The 6422-nt window shown below is 38.4% G+C and overlaps 1 non-coding gene across 1 annotated transcript; it reads left to right on the top strand.

The window, feature by feature from the left end:
* The first annotated feature begins 4710 nt into the window (after positions 1–4710).
* On the top strand, positions 4711–4816 carry LOC148580169 (small nucleolar RNA R71). The gene has a single exon (XR_015898400.1). It is a non-coding gene; the product is annotated as a small nucleolar RNA R71 (small nucleolar RNA).
* The last annotated feature ends 1606 nt before the right edge of the window (positions 4817–6422 follow it).

Raw genomic sequence — 6422 nt, 5'->3', positions numbered from 1 at the left:
CCAAGAAGCAGCAACAAAAGAAAAAAAAAGAAAAAGAAAAACAAAGAACAAGCCCAAGGCTCTGAGCATCAATTACTAGGAAGAAAAAGAAAGAAACAAGAACTCAAAGAGTTATTGTCCTAGTTAAATGCTTGTGGTGGATTTGTGTCAAAGAGAGAGGCTTGAGCAAGTATATCCTAAGGGGTGCTTCAACACCTAATACCTTAGACCACCTGGTTTGGGAGTATTGCTTGAAAGCTTATCTTAAAAAGCCACTTTGAGACATGATACCTAGAGTCGAGGCCAAGATACAAAAAGAAAAGAAAAATGCTAGAAAATAAGTGCTGCTTCAAAGGTGACAATCTATAAAGAGGATTCCATAATATCATTTGAATGAAAGTCCTAAGATCTAAGACTTTCAAAATGTAAGGACTAATGAGCACTGGAATCCTTGCATAAGCATACAAATTAGAGTTAACCCCACTGTCACTTATTCACTTCACCCACTAAGGCATCATAAGCAATTCTTCAATACATTCCAATTAAGAGAATTCTTTGTGCATAGTTCTTTTCTTGCTTGGGGCAAGCAAGATTTAAGTTTGGTGTTGTGATGGCAAGGCATCTTGGCTAGTTTTACTAGCCATTTTTTGTATGCTTTAGGTTGGTTTCATGCATTTTTTTAGGAAATAAGAAAGTATTTGGTTGAAAATGCATTCATACCATGATTCAAGCAAACATTGTGAATTTTGAATGATTTCATGAGAATTATGCATGAATTGAATGATAAAATGGATGATGCATGATCTCATTAGTAAGAGCAAGACTTTGATGCACTTTGTTTGATTGATTTCAGGTAATAAGAAGAAGAGAAGAGCCACGTTAGTGGCTACGTTAGTGCCACTAACGTGGCCATTAACGGGGATGGAAGGAAAGTTTGCAATGTTAGTGGTAAAGTTAACACCACTAACGTCTTCGAAGGTCATCTCAGTCCACGTTAGTTGCCCCGTTAGCGCCACTAATGTGGGCACTAACATGGAAGAAGAGGAGAAGCCTCAACGTTAGTGAGAAAGTTAATGGTATTAACATGGAAGAAAGGAGGCAGCTGTAAAAGTTAGTGGAAAAAGTGAACGCCACTAACGTTTGCGAAGCCAAGAACACCCATGTTAGTGCCACTAACGTGGGCATTAACGTGGAAAAAGTGAACGCCACTGACGTTTACGAAGCAAAGAAGGCCACATTAGTGCCACTAACGTGGACACTAACGTGGGCAAAATCTCACTCGGCAGCCTGACCATGCCTTCTTCAAATAAGAATAACTTGAGCCAAAAAACTCCAAATGAAGTGATTCCAGTGGAATTGGAAAGTAGGAATCCAGAGCTTTCCAAGCATATATGGCACTACATGGTGGACACTAAATTTGAGGGAGAAAACCTGCGTCGAAGGTGCAAAGATGAACATGGTATCAACTTGTAGTAAGGCCAGCTGACCTCTTCACCTTCCATGAAGTGTAACTCGAGCTGTCGAGCTCCAAATGATGTGCTTTTAAAAGCGTTGGAAAGTAGACATCCAGGGCTTTCCAACAATATATCATAGTATGGGGTGCACATTAAGGTTGAGCTCCAGAACCTGGCAATATTAATCCCCTTAATGTAGACGTTATTGGCACTCACTTTTTCCAATAACGCCAGCGACTATGCCAACGACCTTGTCCACATCAAAGGAGCATAACTTGAGTTACAGAGATCCAATTGAGGTGATTTCAGTTGTGTTAGAAAGCTGACATTCAGAACTTTCCAACGATATATAATACGCTATAGTGGGCATGAAATTGGAGCACAAACTAGAGGCATCATTTAAGCCCTAAAAACACCAACTGGGTAGCAAGTGTGACGTTAGCCACACTAACTTCAGCACTAACGCCACACTTGTAGCGTTAGTGTGGCTAAAGGTAGCACTAACGATTAGCACCTGGACCTCAACTTGATTCACTTCTCTTTCATGGACCACCCAACCATAAGGAAGCAAGCTCACAAGTGTCAACCAATCAAGGTCACAAGAAGCATCTAGAATAGGAATTTTTATTTCATTGTAATTTACTTTTAGTTTCATTTCATTTTGTAATTTAGGAGAGCCTATATAAAGGCCTTAGTTTTAACATTCAATTCATCTGGGGATTGGAGGGGGGATTCTTTATTGGGGACTTCGGACTCCCTTTCCTCACACACTTTTCTTTATTTTTCTTTCCTTAGTAGTAGTTCATTTTATAGTTTGTAATTTTCCAATTATGAATGTTGAAGTCTCAATTTCAGTTTTAATCTTCATCTTTATTTTTTTGCACTTCTTTTTTTTTCTATTTTGGTAGAGCAATGAACAACTAACTCTTTTTATTGGGTTAGAGAGCTCTGTTACAATTCAATGGATTAATTTGTTTTTATCATTCATCTTCCTCTTTCTTTTCTCTTGATTTTACTAGAAAGCTTTCGATCTTAAATCAATTGGTTCGTTGTCTTGGAAAAGAGACTCTCCATAATTGGATCTCCTCTGAGCCTTGGAAAAGGGATGAGGAGATCATGCTAGAATTTCTTTCGCATGTTGGACCAAATTGGGGTTTGGATGGATATAGTGACATATAATCTTACCAACACTTTGATTTGGAAATACATGTGTTATAATTAGTGACCATACTTCATCTCTTCCCATGAGCAATTAAATCAAGGAATTGGGTAATTGTTCAAGCTTAGAGAGATTGGGTTGCCAAGGAATTGGGATCCAATCACTTAAGATTGCCAAGGAGATCAATGAATGCATTGATTGAGGAAGAGATGAAAGTAATTGATCTGGAGATTACAATATCTCTCTATCCCAATGCTTTCTTTTCTTTTTACTTTTAGTTATTACTTTCTTGTTATTTTACATTCCTGTCATTCTTCTTCCTACACTTTATTGCTTTTTTTTTCTTTTCTATCAATTTACAATTCATGCTATTTATCACTCCAATTTGATTTGTCTAACTAGGATAATCAATTAACCATTGATTGCTTAATCCGTTAAGGGAGATTTATTGGATTCAACCTCACTCTATTGTGAATTTTTACTTGACGACAATTCGGTATACTTGCCGAAGGGAGATTTATTGAGATGCAAGTTTTCGTGCATCAATGGTCTTCCCAATATGATTGATGCATTGGACTCTTCCTCCATGTCAAGCACAACAAAGTCTTCTGGGAATATAAATTCTCCCACTTTCACCAATAAGTCCTCCACTACCCCATGAGAAAATTTTAATGTTCTATTAGCTAATTGAAGAGCCATTCTTGTTGGTTTGGCCTCTTCAATTCTCATTCTCTTCATCATGGTTAAGGACATAAGGTTGATGCTAGCTCCCAGATCACATAATGCCTTTTCAATGTTGATATCTCCTATAATGCAGGGAAGCTCCCAGGGTCCTTCATCTTTTGGGGTAGCTTCTTTTGTATGATAGCATTACATTCCTCTGTAAGCACTACAGTTTCCTTTTCTCCCCAATTTCTTTTCCTTGTCATGAGCTCCTTTAGAAACTTGGCATAGAGTGGCATTTGCTCTAATGCCTCAGCAAAAGTTATGTTGATTTGAAGCTTCATAAAGATCTCCAAGAATCTAGAAAATTGGCTGTCCTTCCCATCTTTTCTCAGCCTTTGTGGGTAGGGTACTTTCGATACATATGACTTTAAGACTTATTTTGTTGGATTTAGTTCGGGTGTCTCTTCTTCCTTCATTCTTCCTAGATCAATTGTAGCTTTTTCTCCTTGCAATTTGTGGTTTGAGGGAGCCTCTTCCACCACCTTTCCACTTCTTAGTTTGATAGCTTTGCATTCCCCTCTTGGGTTGGCCATAGTATCGCTTGGAAATATGTGTGTGGGCATTGGTATCTGTTTGGATAAACTCCCTAGTTGTGCTTCCAGTTTTGGAATTGCTGCCCTTTAGTTCCTTATGTTGGATCTGGCCTCCTCTTAGATTGAGTCTATCTTTTTCTCAGCTTGCAATTACCTCTTTGCAATAGTGGCAATACTCCCTGTCAATTGTGCCATAGCAGCTTCTAATCTTGCAAAGTTGTTGCTGATATCACATGGTTATGGGGCTGAGGATGCTACATCTCATGAGTGGTTATTGTATGGTTGTTGGGTTGGGTGGTAGGATGCATTTTGTGAGTTGTGGTAGGGTCTATTATTGCTTGATTGGTGGTTGGAATTGTGATTGTATTGGTTAGAGTGGTATAGTTTGTGATCATGGTTGTGGTTTTGTTGGTTTTTCCACCCAAAATTTGGGTGGTTCTTCCAACCTGGGTTATATGTTTGGGCATTGGGGTCATATGGTGGCCTGGAGGAATTGTTCACATAGTTGGCTTGCTCCTATTCACATTCAACTTCTGGGGTATCTTCTTCTTGTGGAGGTGCTTGAGCTTGGACAGCTAAGACTTGGTTCTTCTTCATCTGCTTGGTTAGAGCTGCTAGTTGAGCTGTGATCACCTTGTTTTGAGCCAGTAGAGCATCCATGGAGTTGAGCTCCATCGCTCCCCTTCTTGGGTTTCTATCAGAGGCATAGAAGTACTCATTGTTGACCACAGTTTCTATGATGTCTATGGCCTCCTCAATTGTATTCTTCTTGTTGAATGAGCCTCCTGAAGAGTAATCTAAAGCCTTCTTGGATTCTTGTGTCAACCCTTCATAGAAGATATGCAATTGTACCCATTGAACATGTCCGTAGGATATTTTCTTGTTAAGTCCTTAAATCTCTCCCATGCCTCATAGAAAGTTTTTCCATCTTGTTGTCTAAAGGTTTACACCTCAGCTCTCAATCTATTAACTCTTTAGGGGGTAGAATCTTGCCAAGAACTTGTTTACTACTTCTTCCCAAGTTGTCAAACTCTCCTTAGGAAATGATTCTAACCACTTCGATGCCATATCCCTGAGAGAAAAGGGAAACAATAACAGCTTATATGTATCCGGACACCATTAGCCTTCACTACATCACAGATCCTCAAGAATGTGGTTAAATGTTGGTTGGGATCTTTCTGTGCACTTCCTCCAAATGAGCAATTGTTTTGAACAAGGGTGATGAATTGAGGTTTTAACTTGAAATTGTTAGCATGAATGGTTGGTTTTAGGATGCTACTTCCACAGTTTCCTAGATTTGGGGTAATGTAAGAGTCTAGAACTCTTCTCTCCTGCCCAACATGGTTACAAGCACCTTCCCTAACATGATTATGTATTTCCTCCTCCGTAGTAACATCCAGATCTTCTTTTACTACTTCCTCTCCAACTATTCCCTTGCCTCTTGCTTCCCTCCTTAGTCTAATGAAGGTCCTCTCAAGTTCACTATCAAAAGAGGATGAAGTTTCTCCTCTTCTACCTGTCATACATTCAGCAACAAACAAGCAAAAGACAAGTGAAGGAATCACTCTTGTTAAGATTTATGGTTAAATTGATTGGTGCAATTAATCGAACACATAGTGGATTAGTACGTTAGGATGGAAATATATACAGTGAACAATGAAAATTAAAATGCTAAAGGAAAAGAAAATAGGAAACTAAGTTTAGAGGAATTCACAAGGTAAACAAAAATGCTTAATCTAACTACCTATCAATTTAGTCATTGTCAAATTCAAACCATTCCCCGGCAATGGTGCCATAAAACTTGATGACCGGAATTCACTCCCCATATAAAATGAATCCGTTCTTTGGCAAGTGCACCAAATATCGTCAAATAATAACCCACTAGGAGTGGGGTTGAATCCCACAGAGATTGGTAGATTTGAGCAATTTTAATCAATGGGTGAATTAGTCAAGCTAAACAATAGAGATTGTAAGTGCAGAATTCTACATAAACAGAAATGTAAATGACTTAAAGGTAAAGAAAAGCAATAAAGTGCAGAAAGGTAAATGACAAGAATGTAAAGTGCTAAAACATAAATGACTGAATAGTAAATGGGGAATGGAGAATAGCAGAAATTAAAGAAAGCTATAAAGAATAGGGAAGATAAGGATAGGGGAAATTCATTGGGATTAGGAGATGTTGCTCTCTTTGGATTAAATCTAAATCATCTCATATTCAATCATGCAACTCATTGACCTCTTGGCAATCATGATTTATTGAACCCCAATCCCTCGGTGATTCAATCTCTCAAATCTTGATAATCAGCCAATTCCTTGGTCTAATTACTCATGAAGAGAGATATGCTTGGTCCCTGATTATATCACACATTCTCATAGATCCAAATAGTGGGTGGATTATATATCACCATATCCAATCCCGAAACCCAGATCTACTCAAGTGTGAGAAGGGATTTCAAGCATGGTTTCATGTTTCCTTTTCCAAGGTTTCCATGAAACCCATTTTGCATTCAACCTCTTTCCTAAGATGATTGAACACTAGCATGAAGAACAAAATTCCTTCTAGAAAATCAA

Source organism: Arachis ipaensis, chromosome B10 (genome assembly GCF_059453495.1).
Source record: "Arachis ipaensis isolate K30076 ecotype BB chromosome B10, ASM5945349v1, whole genome shotgun sequence".
NCBI classification, from domain to species: Eukaryota; Viridiplantae; Streptophyta; class Magnoliopsida; order Fabales; family Fabaceae; genus Arachis; species Arachis ipaensis.
The sequence above is the reverse complement of the archived record's forward strand: the minus strand, read 5'-3'. Positions and strand labels throughout refer to the sequence as shown.